The sequence below is a fragment of the Anastrepha obliqua genome, chromosome 6, assembly GCF_027943255.1.
Source record: "Anastrepha obliqua isolate idAnaObli1 chromosome 6, idAnaObli1_1.0, whole genome shotgun sequence".
Lineage (NCBI taxonomy): Eukaryota > Metazoa > Arthropoda > Insecta > Diptera > Tephritidae > Anastrepha > Anastrepha obliqua.
In genome coordinates this window covers 57,666,430-57,684,410 of record NC_072897.1, presented here as the reverse complement: position 1 = coordinate 57,684,410, position 17,981 = coordinate 57,666,430, and the positions used below count along the sequence as shown (strand labels likewise).

General features: G+C 35.9%; 1 protein-coding gene across 1 annotated transcript in view; it reads right to left on the bottom strand.

The window, feature by feature from the left end:
• LOC129250045 (zwei Ig domain protein zig-8-like) overlaps positions 1–17,981 on the bottom strand; it is a 102,896-nt gene that overhangs the window by 60,963 nt on the left and 23,952 nt on the right. The window lies entirely within an intron of this gene.

Below are 17,981 nucleotides of genomic sequence, written 5' to 3'. Positions count from 1 at the left end.
GGGAACGTGTTAAGTACCCTACTGGTAATATGTGTTAGTATTCGCAGATCAGTTAGTTTCAGGTAGATTTTGGAAGGGTTATTAGATACAAAAAATTGTTAGTGTCGTTATCTCAAGCACAGACACATTTCAAGCAAGATCATATGTTTAAGGCAGGTAGTGTTTTCTATGTATAACTAGGGAACCTTTTTGTATAGGTAGGTGATCTATGTAAGTATAAATAATAGTACATGTGCCTCGTTCCTTCATAATTTCTGCAAGGATCGCCGGATACTGTTCATTTTTTAATTGCAGTTTATAATCCGTCATTTGCTTAAAAATATAATATGAATAAAAGGGCGCGAGAATTTGAGTGTAAAAATGATCCAGATATGTTCTGTTTCATCTGCGGGGAGTTTATCGTTAAAAGGATGCGACGTGTGTTTTCAAATCCTTTGAAATTTGCATACCATAAGTGTTATGGAATTGAGCCTAGAAACAATGAAAAACCATGGACACCGAATACTGTGTGCACCACATGTCGAGTCGAATTGATATTTTCGGAAACCGGAACCAAAAGGTACATCATAAAAATTAGAAGTTTGCTCTCTTTTAATGCATATCTGACAAGTTTCTTAAACTATCTATTTAGACGACATATGAAATTTATTACACCAATGAAGTGGAGGGAACCAACTTGCCATTCAACGGACTGCTATATTTGTACTACAAAAGTATTTGGGGTTGGAAAGTCAAGAAAAGTAACCTATGCGAGCGTATCTACAGTGTCATTACCAGAACTAAATTCAACGGAAGCTAGATTGCCAGCATCAAATTTAACTTTAGTTCCGGCTCCAGTTTCATTGTCAACAGCAGTATCTGATTACGCGGCATCATGTTGTACTGAATTGCAAACGGAAAACGAAAGAAACCCTTTGTCACAAGCACAACTCAATGATTGGATAAGGGATTTGGAATTGTCAAAAGAAAAGGCCGAACTACACGCCTCTCGTATGCAACAATTTAAATTTGTTTCATCCGATGTTAAGGTAACATATTATAGGACTCGTCACGAACAATTCTCCCAGTACTATACGAAGAAGGACAGTATTTGTTATTGCAAAAACATTGCTGGTCTATTTAAATAGTTTGGTGAACCATATGATTCAAAAGAGTGGCGATTGTTCATAGACGCCAATAAATTAAGTTTAAAGGCCGTATTATTGCATATTGGCAACCAAAAGCCATCTATCCCGATCGCGCATGCAGTAAATACGAAGGAAACATATGAGACAATGCAAAAATTGCTTAAATTAATTAAATACGAAGAACATGATTGGAAAATATGTGCCGATCTAAAAGTCGTTGGAATGCTATGTGGTCTACAATCTGGATACACAAAATACTGTTGCTTTCTATGCAAATGGGATAGCCGGGCACGTCAAGACCACTACATCATAAAGGATTGGCCAGAACGAATCGAGTTTCAAGTTGGGGTGGATAACATAAAATACTCACCACTTATAAAGAAGGAAAAAATAATTCTACCTCCGCTCCACATCAAGCTCGGCCTTATCAAAAACTTTGTCAAGGCTTTGGACAAAGAAGGCGAAGCTTTTCATTATTTGAAAACAATCTTTCCACAGATTTCAGAAGCAAAAATAAAGGAAGGGATTTTTGTGGGGCCGCAAATAAGGAAAATAATGGCCAATACCCATTTCAAAGAATTATTGTCACCAGTGGAGGCAGCGGCGTGGGACTCTTTTGAAAAGGTCGTTACTTCTTTTTTAGGCAAACACAAAAGTCCTAACTTCGAGCTGATAGTAAACGATTTAATCAAAAACTATGCGGAAATGGGTAAATAAAAAACACATATAAGACCATTTTCTCAGTTAACTTTAAAACTAAACAAAAAGTTTGAAAGCAAATTTTTAAATTTACATGAGAACATATAGCCCTTAATCTGAATTTATTGCCCTGCTCCGAACAAACAAGAACCACCAAAATTTGTTCTGAATTGGAAGATTAATCCAGCCTAAGAAAATTATATGCTAATGTGTCACTTATGTATTTATCTAATTCCCTTTTTAATTTTCTTTCAGGAGTAAATATGTCTTTAAAAATTCATTTTCTGCACTCCCATTTAAATTTTTTCCCGCAAAATCTTGGCGACGAAAGTGATGAGCATGGCGAAAGGTTTCACCAGCAAATGCAAATGATTGAAAGTAGGTATCAAGGATTCTGGGATGTCGCTATGATGGGTGATTACTGTTGGTTTCTCATAAGAGAAACCGATCCTTCTATAAATAAGCGTCAAAACAAGACACATAACTTTTTCAATTATAAAATAAGATCATAGAGTTAAGACAGAATCATATGTACATATGGTATTATTTGTAGGGTACTTAAGTATTAAATGGATATATTTACTTGAATGCTTGTAACTTTTGTATTAGTTCATCGATTTTGTTTAATCAAAGTTTATTTTTTTTGTAATAAAACGGAGCTTAGAGTGAAAACAAAAAATATACGAAAAAGTAAAAAGTTTTCGAGATCCTTTCTCTCAAACTACAAATTTTTTTATATTTTTACAAAAAAAATTAAAAAAATCCGTTATGATAGCTCGTTATCTTTAAATCTGCAGGGCCTAGCAAAAAGTGTTTTACACACAGTTTATAGCAAATTTTATTACCTTTTAAAAGCTTTCAACGGTTTTGGAATCGCTCAATTCGTTTTCGAGATATATATGATTAAGTGAGCCGAATTTTTTTTTTTTTTGAAATAACGGTAATTCGTAAATATCTCAAAAACGTTACCATAGAATAAAAAATAACCTTGATTTTCGGAATCAGACGGTGATTTTACATAGGAATTTCATAACGGCGTCTCTGGTGCATTTTGGCTGTAAACTAGTGTTATTAACAAAAATATCATGACACATAGCGGTAACGAAACATTAACCAACGCATTTAACGAACGAGCTAGGGACAATGCCCTTAGAGTATTCATATCTGGCTTGAGGCGCCCACTTTGCGACACTTAATTTCCGCAAATCCATCGGATTTACCATCTGCACTTGCTATAGCGCAAGAGTTGCAACACAACCGAGCAAGGTATGATTTCGCGCAAACATACGCTTCAGCTAGCCAATACAACAATAGCCGAATTATATCCAGTACACAGCCTTCGAGGTATAACGATTACGCCCAACCTTCTCGAACTTTTCAGTCTAAGCCAACACCAATGGATGTGGATTACGGGAGCTCACAGTTTAGGAAACATACTGATTTTAAAAATAAACCAAACCAATTTAGCCAACCACAGTCCAAAGACATTTCGAATCAAGCTCAACCTCGCACTGACCAAGTCACATACGGGCAGCAATAACTGCAACTACCCAATAATCCTAAAAGAACACATAATTCTACAATAATTCTACGCAGCTACCGTACAACAAAATACAGCGAATAAATACAATGGAAAACGAGCCATATTATTCCGAAACCTTTGAAAACCAATTAGTCGAAGAAGTTAATTTTTTAGAGTAAATTCGAACTTGCCACTGCTCAAACGTACCCTTTCGGATGGGCAAGTTCTTCAATTCCTCATAGATACAGGCACTTCTAAAAATTACGTAAAAAGACTCAATTTCTTTAAAGGTATCACAAAATTAGATAAGGCATTTCAAGTAAGGTCTATAAACGGTTTAAATAAAGACGAAAAATGTCAGGTTTTTTTATTGGGAGAAGTAGATACCTTTTATATTTTACCCCAACTTAAAATTTTCGATGGAATCATCGGTTATGATTTCTTAAAAGCAATCGAAGCCCAAATAGATACTAAGGATAACCTTCTTTTCCACAAAAAGGAAAAGAAGAACTTTATCACTTCTGCTGCCAAGAAGTAAATACTATCATAACCAATCGGAAAGACGTGCTTATTAATATCCAAGAGCTAATCAAATATAACTCAAAATCATTTGCTAATCCAGATAGAGCCCTTCCCTTCAACACGCGAGTAACAGCAACCATAGATACAACATCTGATACACCTATATATTCACGAAGCTATCCGTATCCTATGTCTGTAGCAGGGTTTGTTAACAAGGAAATATCAGATTTACTCAGAGACGGTATAATTCAAAAGTCCTACCCGTCGTATAATTCACCAATACATATAGTTACAAAAAAGGGATTCGATGACGAGGGGACCAACGGTTAAGAATGGTAGTAATTATATTAGATTTTAAAAAGTTGAACGAAAAAACCTCTTCTGATAAATATCCTATCCCGGATACTTGGGAAAATCAAAAATTTTTACCACACTTGACCTTAAGTCAGGTTTCCACCAGATACTCCTCTCGGAAAAAGACAGGTGCAAAACAGCGTTTAGTGTGAATAATGGTAAATACGAATTTTGCCGATTACTCTTTGGGCTTAAGAATGCCCCTAGCATCTTTCAAAGGGCAATCGACGACGTATTAAGGGAATATATTGGCAAAATATGCCACGTCTACGTGGACGACATAATTGTCTTTTCCCCTCATGAAACATCCCATTTGAAACACGTTGACTTAATATTGAAAAGAATAGGAGAAGTAGGCATGCGGGTCTCGTTTGACAAATCAAAATTTTTTGAAAGAAAAGTAGAGTTCCTTGGCTTTGTTGTATCACAAAAAGGAATAAGTACATGCTCCGACAAAATCGAGGCTATAGCAAACTACCAGGAGCCTAAGTCCCTTAGAGCATTGCGTTCTTTTCTTGGCCTTTCTGGTTACTACAGAAGGTTCATTAAAGACTACGCCCAAATATCCAAGCCTCTTACCAAATATTTGAGGGATGAAAACGGTCATGTTAAAAGCAAACACTCGAAAAACATTTCGATTTCATTCGGATTATTCCAAACCCTTCGAAATTACCACAGACGCTTCATCCGTGGCTTTAGGTGCTGTACTATCACAGGCTGGCAAGCCAATAACGATGATTTCTCGCACACTCTCGAAAGCCGAGTAGCATTATGGGACCAATGAGCGAGAGTTACTTGCGATAGTATGGGCATTCCAAAAACTGAGACACTATCTTTACGGTGTAAAAAATATTCATATCTATACAGACCATCAACAGCTAACATATGCAATATCTGAAAAAAATCCTAATTCGAAGCTGAAACGATGGACTGCTTTTATTAATTCTTAATCTCCTACGTACCATTATAAACCAGGTAAAGAAAATATTGTAGCTGATGCCCTGTCACGGCAATATATGCACAACTTTTCTGGCGATACAGCTCATAGTGAAATATCTTCCAGTGAGGCTATAAATACAGTCAAGTGCCCGGTTAACCAATTTAAAAAGCAACTTTTACTTTCTCATTCTGAGTTTAATAGCAAAAGCACAAAGATATTATTTAAAAAATTTCTCAGACACACAATTAGATTTAATTCTCCTGAATATCTTCTACAAACTCTTCGTAACTGCATTAACCCGGATGGCGTAAATGGAATATTTTGTGACCTTGATACACTAGCAAAAGTTCAATCCCTAATAATATCTAACTTCCCAGGCATTAAATGTTTGCACACGGAAAAGCTTGTAATTGACTTTGTTAACCCTAGAACACACACCCAGAAAATACCACGTAAACACACACCCGGGATACGTTTGTACCCGGGACCTTATTTTGCGCTTTTTTTAATGCTTATTCAACCGATTTCTATGATTTTTTGTTTTTGAAATGTATATTTTAATATATAACAAGTATTTTGTCTTTTGTTTCATTCGAATATTCCTACTGGTTCCAGCGATATGGGCAAATAAAGTCAGGATATGCAACAGTGGATTTTTGTTTTTGTTGTTGTCCTGATTAATTCCAAAAAAACATAATATAATTTATAATAATATACTTGTAGAGTAACAACGGATACACATTTTGGTTTTTATTTCATTGAAATATTCTACCTGGTTCAAAAGATATGTGCAAAAAGGTCGCGCAAGGTATGGGTACGTAGGTAGCAAATACACTGGTATAACTGGTTTTTGTATTTTATATGCAGCTGCAAGGGTTGTTTTCACACGAGGTGTTGTTATAAGGCTGCCTGTTGATATTTTCCTTATTGTTTTGGTGCTCAAAAGTGTAAGAAGTGAAAATATAAGTGAAAATAAATATAACTGAAACTATAAATAACTGGATACGAAATGACTTCAAGAAGAAACGAATATTTATCAAGTGCAGCATATAGAAGGTAAAAAATGTAAAATAAGCAACAATGTAAACATATATAGTAGGTTCTGTTTTTATGCGGTTTTGAAATAGTGCGGTTTATTTTAAAATTACAAAATGCATGTCGACCTATCGGGAATTGTACATATAAACAAGATTCTAAACCAGCTAAGCAAAAACCAATCACAGATTACATCAGAGATGCTAACCCTACAAGTATGGAACCGCCTGCACAACTATATTATCTAGATCAGACGTGTACATTTCCCCAAGTGACGAAAGTGATTTTACGCCAAATCCTAAACGAATGCGCAACATGTGGGTATTGTCTGATTATATTTCTGACGTAAATTTATTTTTCGATTCTGACGTTTCTTAAATAAAGATATAATTTTCAAAAATACAATATTTTGTTTGTGCGATTTTATTTAATTATTTCAGATTCATGCGGTCTATGGAACGTATCTATAGTTATAATATGGGACTAGTACCCTTTTTTATGCGATTTTATTACATTATTTCAGATTTATGCGGTTCTTAGCACTTTTGAAACGTATCTATAGTTTTACTATAGATATAGTTTTACTATAGAACTAGTAGCTTTTTTAATGCTGTTTCTTGCGGAACGTATCTACCGGATAAAAACAGAATCTACTGTACTAATTTTTTTTATTATGCAGGCTAATTGAAGAACAGCGAGAATCATATATACAATCTTTATTTGATGAAATTTGTGACAATGACGCTCCCTATGACTTTGACTCAGAAGATGAAGAAGAAATTCAATTCAATGACATTGAAATTGCTGATGACGATGCTGAAGTTTCGCAAAGTGCCGCAGAAGTATTACCTAATTATGCGGACTATGAGGATGATGAAGAAGAAGAAGTAGAAGAAAATAATGAACTACCTGCTAGTGGCGAAAAATTTGTTGCACGTGATGGTACTGAGTGGATGAAAGAACCAAATGTAAGTCGTCAGGTACTCAGACAAAATATTATAAGAGAACGTTCTGGACCAGCTAGATGCACTGAAATGTTGTCAATAGAGCAAACATTCAAATGTTTCATGAACGTTGAAATGGCTGATATAATTATGCGCCACACAAATAAGTTAGGAAAAGAAACTTATAATGCTTACAAGAATGCGCATCCAAACACAACTCCTAAGTCATGGACGCCTGTGTCAATAACAGAGCTGTATGCATTTTTTGGCATACTTATTATGACTAGTGCGAACCATAGCAATGGAGAACATGTTCGAGATTTATGGAGCGTCAAAAACTATCCTTTATATCGCGCCACAATGGGAGTCAACCGTTTCTGTTCGATATTGCGGTTCCTAAGATTTGACGATAAAAACACTCGTGCAACACGCTTACTAACTGATAAAGCAGCACCGATCAGTGAGTTGTGGACGATGATGAACAATAATCTTGCTGCACATTACAAGCCCAGCTCATGCTTGACCGTTGATGAACAATTATTTCCTTACCGTGGACGCACACGGTTTACGCAGTATATACCGTCAAAACCTGCTAAATATGGTGTCAAGGTTTGGTGGATTTGCGATGCCACAAATGCATATCCACTGCATGGACAAATATATACAGCCAAGCAGAAACTGGTAGGGAAGCGAACGAGTGGTGAAGGATTTGTCTGCCAAATACCAAGGAAGTGGCCGAAACATTACAATGGATAATTTTTTTATGACCTTGCCAGTTGCAGAACTGCTTCTCACCTGGAAACTCACGATCGTTGGAACTTTGTGCAAAAACAAATCATATATTCCTCAAGAAATGAAGCAGAACAAAAACAGGACAATTGGTTCAACGACATTTGGCTTCAAAAATAATGTGACAATGTGCTCTTATGTTCCCAAAAAAAATAAAGCAGTAATTTTGCTTTCGACCATGCATAATGATGCTGAAATAGCTGACAGTGGGAAGCCTGAAATAATTGAATATTATAATCGTACCAAAGGTGGTGTTGATCGAATGGACCAAATGTTTGCGGAATATCCAACACAAAGACAAACAAAACGATGGCCACTAGCGATGTTCTTCAACATGTTGGACATTACAGCTCTTGCAGCCTACATTGTCTACGATTTGAATAACCCTATGTTGCCTTGGAGAACAAACAACAAGCCTAAGCAGATCCTGCGCAGCTTGGCTGAAGCATTGTGTATGCCCATTATTGAAGAAAGAGCCATAAATCGTCAAGTGACGCGAAATTTTTCGACTAAAATTGCTATTGAAGCATATTTCAACCGACAGCTGGAATCAATGGTGTCAACACCAGCATCAACATCTGCCGCAGCGCGCACGCCAAAACCTGTGTCCGGATCTTGCTATTTATGTTACGCACAAGAGGAAAAACGCCGTAGAAAAACCAGAAAGCTGTGCGCCTAATGTAAGAAGCCAATGTGTCTTGAACATTCGGTCACATCAACAAATTGCTCTATTTGCCATGATTTTCCTTAGATATAAGATGCATTTTTATAATTTTTATAATAAAAGTCAATAATATAATGTGTGAAATGAATATTTTTAATTTTTCAAATAAAAAAATAATATAAAAAATGTTTTTTTTTTTGATTATTATGAGGATTTTTACTATTGGGGTACAAACGTATCCCGGGTGTGTGTTTACGTATATAATGTGTTTGGAAGGCTGTAGCTCCTGAACCAATGGTCCGATCTGGTTGAAATTTTGAATTTGAACTCAAAACTAAATAATCTTCCTAGATCCGAAGTTAGCGGTATAGAGGTATAGCGGTTCAAAAGTTACAACACTTCAAAGTTGAAGTGGATACATTTGTACCCGGGTGTGTGTTCTAGGGTTAATAAGGATGACCAAATAGAGAACTGCAACCACCGAGCACAACAGAGCTCACCGTTCAAGTAATGAAAATTATAAACAAATAATTAATGAATATTACTTTCCCGAAATAAAGAAAACCCTTACGACGATATCAAAACACTCTAAAATATGTTTAGAAAATAAATATAGACGACATCCACGCAAACCGGATATCGGAAAAACTCCTATTCCGGAATACCCAGGCGATATTCTATACATCGATATTTTTTCAGTCGACAAAGAACATTTCCTAACATGCATATGCAAATTTTCCAAACTTGCAATAACACTTCCAATATCATCAAGGGGTACAATAGACATAAAAAATGCATTGCTAATTTTACTCAACCACTTTAAAAAAAACCAGAATTCTGGTATCGGATAACGTGAAATCTTTCCAATCAAACACAATATTTCACATGCTTAGAGATTATTTCCAAATAGAGCAATTTTTCGTACCGCCATTGCACAGCAAGAGCAATGGCCAAGTGGAACGTTTTCATTCCACCATAATAGAGATAGCTCGCTGCATAAAATCAGAGCAAACCATAACTGACACTACTGAACTCATACTGCTTGCAACTTATAAATGTAACAACACGATACATTCCACTGTTGAAGCCAAACCAATAAATATAATCAATACTTTTTCAGAACTTCATGTAAACCAAATTAAGTCAAAACTAATCTCCGCTAAAAATAAAGTTCTAAAACGCGGTAACAATGATAAACGATTTTTCGAAGAAGGTGACGTAGTTTTCGTCCGACGTAATAAACGATTGGGTACTAAACTGAATAAAGTTTACATTCAGAACATAGTTTAAAAAGATTTGGGCACGGCCGTAATGATAAATGGTAGAAAAATCCACAAAGACAACATTCGCTAACTATATGTTTTTATTAAATGTAAGTTGAAAAAATCAACAATGTACATTGACATTAATTAATCTTAATAGTAATACTATCAAAAAAAAAAAATGTGAAAGTTTAAAAGAATTTGCAAATCGTTTCAAACCAAATTTTTCACCTATAAGAAGAACAGCAAAATGTACAATTTTTTTAAAATAAGGGGTATAATTTTGCCTAAAGGAAATAAATATAATGTCTAGACGATACTTCAGAAAATAATTGTAGGTATAGAAATATTTGTTGTAACAGGATTTTTTTTTTTAATAAAAAAATTTAATATAATAAGAAAATTTCACACGCAGGAAATATAAACTTTGCCCTAATCAAATACATATAATGTATAGGCTATATTTTATAAAATAAGAATCTCGCGAAGCAATAAATTGCTTAAAACAAATACATATATATTGTATCAGCAGTATCAAACAAACTATACAGAAACTTATAAATATATTAGTAAGGAAAATAATAATGGTAAACATACCCACATATGAATTCGCATTACATAAATATTCAAATCAAATTGCCGCTGTGACTATCCCACACCTTGCTTAAGTACTTTTTCTGTATGCCGACGCTTCGCATTTTGCAGAAACAAATCGTGCGCACGATACAGCTGAAAGAGTCGTCATTAAAAAAGTACTTAAGCGCGGTTAGTTTTCAGGATAGGGGGATTGTAAGTTTAAATAGTTCTATAAGTGAAGTGTTAATGAAGTGTTAATAATAACTATCAAAAAAATTAAAAGTGTTTTAATCTAGCTGCAGTTCCAAGTGAAGTTTAACCAAAGAGATCAAAAAAAATATATCACATGGAACGGCAAAAGAATAACTTGTACATGAGTTCAACCTACAAATACTCAAAATTCTGCCATTTGAGACAAATACCATCAAAGAAGGACCCATACAATTACGTAGACGAGATACTATCACAAATATAGCCAAACGCAAAGTTTGTAATGACTGATAACGAGTCAACATTAACTGGAATATGTGCACAACAAATATACAAGCGACTACAAATAACGCATACCAAAACTCTAGCCTATCATTCGACAACAAAGAGTTAAGTTGAACAAACGCACTGTACCATTATACATAGAACTCGCGAAAGTTTTAGCACATCAACACAGTTCGGAACCGGATTAACAGATATTTGAAGCAGTCCGACAGTACAACAAAACTATCCATTCGCTAACCAACGATAAACCCGAGGACGTGTTCTTCAATCAAAGGAGGTATCATGACATCAAAGAGCGTCTTCAACAAACCCAAGATAAAGTTTTGCGATACCACAACTGCAATCGCAAAAAACTCAACTACGAAGAAGGAGACGTAATTTATTCGAAGACGCATATACGGAACAAAACGTACAAAAATACGCAAGACAAGTCAAAAAGACAACGGCGAAACAGTAACGACAAATAAAAAAGTCATTATCTATAAGGACAATATTAAAGTAAATGTATGTAAAAGTATGGAATAGTGTTTACCTTACTCTTCTCTATCGCACTTTGCTACAATATAATGGATTTAACTAATAGGAAATATGTTCTAGTGGAAACCGACCTTGTTCACATTTATCCAGATACAGCTTTCTTATAGCTAACCTTTTAAAAATACTAGCGCCACACGAAAGTATGTATAATGAAATGATCATCTAGAAAACCAACCTGAACTAAAAGTTTCACTTAATATGCTAATAGAAAATAATTACAAGCAAAGGACAATTAACTCACAGTTCGAAAGAATACTCGAAACCCTTGATCCCAAAACAATAACCGAAAACATTGTTATAACAGAAGTTTATAATGAACTCCACACTATAAATTTAGCGAAAACTAATAATTTTTATTTTGGCACATTAAATTTGAAAGATGTGTACGATTTCTAGATCTTCCAATAATTAATATATTATATTAGAATATGCCGACATTCATACCTGTTACCTACAAGAAGCAATTATAACAATATACAACTATCCTACCTCGAAACTAAATGTAGCCTATTTAATGTATGTATATCCTTTAGCACATAAGCCTGGTAAAATTAATTTAGACCCTAAGATCGCAAAATGTAACAAATATCAAAGAATATCCAAATGCAAAAATTATATGAGTAACTTTATTTGTAAGACTGAACCCTTTGACAATTGTACTATAAAAATATTAGAGGACAAATCAGCCCAATGCGAAACAATCCATGAAAATAATGCTCCACTCCGCATCCTAGAGAATGGATACATTTTTACAGATTACCAGCACACTTGGAAAAACATGCATATATCAGGCCCTAAATTAATACACTTTAATGAATCTACAACCATCGATAATATCACATATTACAAGCCTGAACGACAACTCAGAGAAATCATACACAATCAACATAGCGAACAACTTGAAGTACTCCGCATCCTTTACTTAAACTTAATCTACAAATTCAGCAATATCCAAAATCTTTTAACATTTTTGATACCTATTGAAGAAAACCCAGTACATTTTACGTTCTTTATCATAATGGGTTTCCTTATTTCAGTAGTCATCTTATGGTATGGTACATCTCTGCCGATACTATGAACAAATTTTTTTTTATTTGATTTTAATTAAGCTCATACAATGTTAATAACTATTATATAAACTGGGTTGTCATGCAGCACTAGCATCAGAGGCTATCAGCTGTCCGGGAAGTATGAACGGTTTTAAATCCTTCGGAGTAGGTCGGCGTCTTTTAGGAATCCATACATTGTTCTTATGTTTTTTTCAGATGGGTTCATAAGAAGTGCGGTGGGGTCAGTTCCAGCGAAATTCTGTTGTCTTTTGGCATCGAGTCCTGGTCAGAAACCAATTAGATGGAGAACGCTTGTTGGGGCAATACAGAAGGGACATTCGTTGGTCCGGCCCCTTTCTAGGAGATGAGCATGTGTGAGTATGGTATGTGCGATTCGGAGCCGTATAAAAGGTGTGACCATGTTTGTTGGTATGGATGAAGGGTAGTGAGGTTTGGTCCGGGTTGGGTTGGGTTGATTCTGGAGTAATGATGGTTGTAATCTATCCAGTCAAGAGCCAGCTGGGTGCATCTGTTTTGGTTAACTAGGCGATATATGTCGCTCTTGATGAAGAGGCTGGATGTGACTGTCGGGATGAAAGTGGTGTCTTTGGCCATTTTGTCTGCGTAGGTATTACCGTCGATGCCGGTGTGGCTTGGTACCCACATTATCTTTATCTTATGTGGGTAGAGCGAATCAACGAACAAAATGTAAAAGAGCAAACGAACTTGCTTCAAACGTCTCTTAACAAATTTAAGAGATCATTTGCAACAGTTACATACGAAAAGTTACAACGACGATTGACTTTGTATACGTACACAACAAAAGGGAAACGCAAACGAATCAACGATCGAAGTAACGAAAGTAAAAACACAAGCAGAAGTTTCGTTTGTGTGTTTGCAACGACTTCAATACAAATAAAACGACGAGAACGCAAAAACAAAAAGCAAGAGTAGTTTTTTTTGTTTCGTGTTTTTGCAACGGCTTTAGAGCAACGTACAACGTGTAGTGGTGCAATATTGAAGAACGTTCTGGAATTCTATTGAGGGGACTTATTGTGAGCTATACGGGCTGAACAACGAGTAGACGTTCAAGAAAAACCAACGTGATTACAAGTGAATTTCTGCAGAATTTAAAGCAAGCCAGTTTTTCATTTTTTTTGGATGACAATTGCATGCAGAAAAGTTAATTACACTATAATGTGAGAAAAATTATCAAATTAAACACTTTAAGGGTTGATCAAATCAACAAATTGCTACAAAACCAACGTGCGACGGTAATGGGCAATAAAGCAGCAAAAAATTCTGAAATTGACAGAAATTTACTGTGATGATGAAGTTGATGCTGAAGAGTTGTAGGTAAGCAGCGAAGTTACAGCTATGCAGAAGCAAATGGAAGAAATGCGTGGCATTATTGCGGGGCTAGCTAAGTCTGTAAACGATTTGGTGACAGTACAGACCAGGCAAACGATAACACCGTCGAACGCCACAACGATTCCAGCAGAAGTTAGTTGCCACGATAATCATTCAACTGCCACAACAGAGGTTCACGCTGAAATACCAAGGAGTTCATCAGAACATGATATTAATAGTACACCAATAGCAGTAGATCGTCCATTGTTAGTCACAATGACGCAACGTGAATGGAAAAGAAGCGCAGTACACGACATCATCGCATTATTACCTTATTTTGATCCATTAAAGGGGAATTTAACATCGACAGTTTCTTGATAAAGTTATACAGCTACGAGAAGCATAAGGATGGTCTGAGCAAGAAATTTTGTTAGCCGCTCAATCAAAGTTGAAAGGGGTGGCCAAAGAATGACTCGATGCACAAAACGTATATCAACGATGGTCAGCTTTTGTATCAGCATTTCAAACAGATTTTCCTTTCCCAATGTGTACGGCAGAAGTGTACATGGAATTATCACGAAGAAAGAGGCTAACGAGTGAAATTTTTTGTCAATATTATTACGCTATGTTAAATATTGGTAGGCGAGGTAAGGTTGATGAAGAATTATTCAATACATATTGTGGCAACCCTGTTCGAGCAGAACTGAGAGCGCCACGATTGAGAGCAATAATGACATTTTGGACAGTTGAGTTGACATATGATTTGTGAAATGTAGCTTACAAAGTGTGGAAATAAAAGTTAAATTTATAGACTCAAAAGCGTGTTTTATTTGGCTGGTATTACATTGGCGACGAGTGAAAAACGAAATATAACTGTAATTTAAGAAAATAATTTGGTAAATAAAGTGAAATATGTATATGCGAAAAGCATTGCTATAACTATTTTGCGTGCACGCATTAATTTTTGCTGTGTGTGTGTGCTGCCGCTATTCAGTTGCTTCGTGTTTTATTTTTCTTTGCATTGTTATCGTGACGTCGACCCGGTTGGAAAAAAAAGAGAGTTAAGCAAAACAAACAAGGGAAAAAGGTATAGTGTGATTGGGAAAAATCATTGTAATTAAATAGTGGAAAGAGAATTATATTATCTGACAAAAGTCAGAAGCTGCGCTAAATTGCGAGCTGTGGAAAATTATCTGACGAAAGTCAGAAGCTGCGCTAAATTGCGAGCTGTAGAAAATTATCTGACAAAAGTCAGAGGCTGCGCTAAAGTGCGGGCTGCACATACACATAAACGATATGTAAATTGTAGTTAGTCGGCAAATGCCAAAAGCATTAAGGTGCTGATAACATACATAGTATTGTTTATTGAAAAAAAAATATATCGGCACCAATGTTTATTGTGTACCCGTAGGGCGCGCATACATAAGTTACATTTTGTAGTCACTGGCGGGATGATCAAAACAAAGTTATTCCTTTTTTTAAATTAATTAAATCATAAGAAATGTCAATTTGTTTACTTTTCAGGCAGGCACACAGAATGACAGAGCTAACTAAATATAAAGCCGTTTCTTTGCGAAGGAATAGAAAAATCATCGTTGCGTATTGAATGGGAAAAATGACTTCGAGCGTTTGAAATTTATTTAGAATCTGAAGATATCGTTTCAGTAAGGCAAAAGAAAAACAAAGTTTTACATTTGGCAGGTACGCAAGTACAATCCGTAGCTTACTCTTTGCCAGGTGCGATCGAAGCATATAATGAGACAGCTAAGAACGATGTCTATCAAGTTTTAGCATTTAAGCATTTAGATTTTTCTCCAAAGCAAAATTCTATTTTCGAAAGACATTTGTTTAGAACTATATGCCGCACCGAAGGTGAAACTTTTGCAAAATTTGTTGTAAAATTACGTCAGCAGATAAATAAATGTTCTTTTGGCACTACAAAACATGAAATTGAAGAAATCTGCCTTAAAGATAAAATTATTGATGCATGGGCATCAAAAAAGCTCAAAAAGAAACTTCTTGAAAAAGAACGTACTTTGGACGAAGTCATTGCGGCGTGTCAAGTAGATGAACAAATAAATCAACAATCAGAAACCATGAAATCTGACACAGATGGAATTAGTTCAGTTAACAAAGTTAAATACCAGGCACGGGCTTCGTTTGCCCAAGGTAGTGAATGTGGTAGATGTGGTCAAAATAGCCATACTGATAATAGCTCGTTGTGCTCAGCTAAACTAATAAAATGTAATAAATGTGGTCGCATAGGGCATTTCGCACGGAAATGCAGGACAAATTTAAAACGACATTCTATTCAATCTTACTTTAAAAACTCAAAACGTAAATATAATAACATTCGGTTGGTTAGTGATGACGGTTCCGACGCAGATAAACCTAAACTCGAAAGTCACTGTTTTAACATATTAAGCGACGATGAAGAAGAAACAATACAAGTGAAAATTGGGGGTCATTCGATCTCTGTAATAATTGATTCTGGGTCTCGGTTTAATCTGGTAAGTCAAACTGACTGGTTGCATTTACAAAAAGCAAAGGCTACGCTTTTCAACGTTCGCTCAAATACTCATAACCAATTCAGAAGCTACGCCTCGGACAAATTGCTTAAGGTAATGTGCGTTTTTGAGGCTCCTATATCTGTTGATAACAATCCCGAGATGATTGCCTCATTCTTCGTTATTGAGAATGGGAAACAATCACTGCTTGGCCGAGAGACGGCAATTAAACTGAACGTGTTACGACTTGGTTCCAACCTAAACCATATTGAGCCTTTGAAACCATTTCCGAAATGGAAAGAAGTTGTACTCAAACTTTCTATTAACCCAGAGATAAAACCTGTACAACAGCCAATGAGACGTATTCCGGTAGCTTTGGAAGAAAAAGTGTTGGCTAAACTTGATGAAGCGCTAAGCCTAGACGTAATCGAACCGGTGATAGGTTACAGCCCCTGGATATCACCGATGGTATTAGCTTTTAAAGAAAACGGCGACATTAGACTATGTTTGGACATGCGTTTGGCAAACAGAGCAATTTTACGCGAAAATTATCCGAAATTGAGAAACGCCAAATTTTTCTCTCGGTAGGATCTTAAACACGCTTATCACCAACTCGAGCTTCATGATACCAGTAGAGAAATTACAACATTTATTACGCCTCGAGGACTTTTTCGCTATAAACGATTAATGTTTGGAATTAATTCAGCGCCAGAAATCTTCCAAAGAAGGCTAGAACAGCTATTATCACCTTGTGCAAACGTTATGAACTATATAGACGACGTCATTATTTTCGGTAGTGATGAGAAGGAACATGACAAAAATGTTAATGAAGTCTGCGAAATTTTCAAAGCAAACAACGTTCTGCTAAACCATCAGAAATGTATTTGGAAAACAAAGAAATTAAAATTCCTTGGTCACATTTTATCCGACAAGGGAATTGAAGTAGACCCAGAGAAGATAACAACGATAACCACATTTCGTGACCCGGTCACTAAGGAAGAAGTTCGGAGTTTTCCAGGCCTTGTTACATATGTAGGCAAGTTCATCCCGGATTTAGCCAGTCGCACCGAGCCGCTGAGACGTCTTCTCATCAAAGAAAAGTTTGTGTGGGGCATGGTCGAGAAGAAGACGTTTGAAGATATTAAACTGAGGTTGGTGGAAGTCACTAAGTTGTCGTACTTTGATCCAAACAAAAAGACACGTTTGATCGCTGATGCTAGTAAAGTGGCATTAGGAGCTGTACTGGTCCAATTGCAAGAAGAAACGAAGCCAAACATTATATCATTTGCTAGTAGGAGCTTATCAAAAGTAGAGCAGCGATACTTCCAAGCAGAGAGTTGAAAAATTCTACTTCTACCTAGCAGGCCTCGAATTTGAACTAGTCACCGACCACAAACCACTGGAAGCAATATTTAAGCCCACATCAAAACCACCAGCCCGGATCGAGAGGTGGCTTCTGCGTTTGCAAGCATACAAATTTAAAGTAATTTATAAAACTGGAAAAGAAAACATATCGGACGTTTTATCCCGGCTTTGTCAACCAGCAGAATCGCAATGTTTTGACTTAGAGGGAGAACACAACATCTTGCGAGTTATTGAAAATTCTATT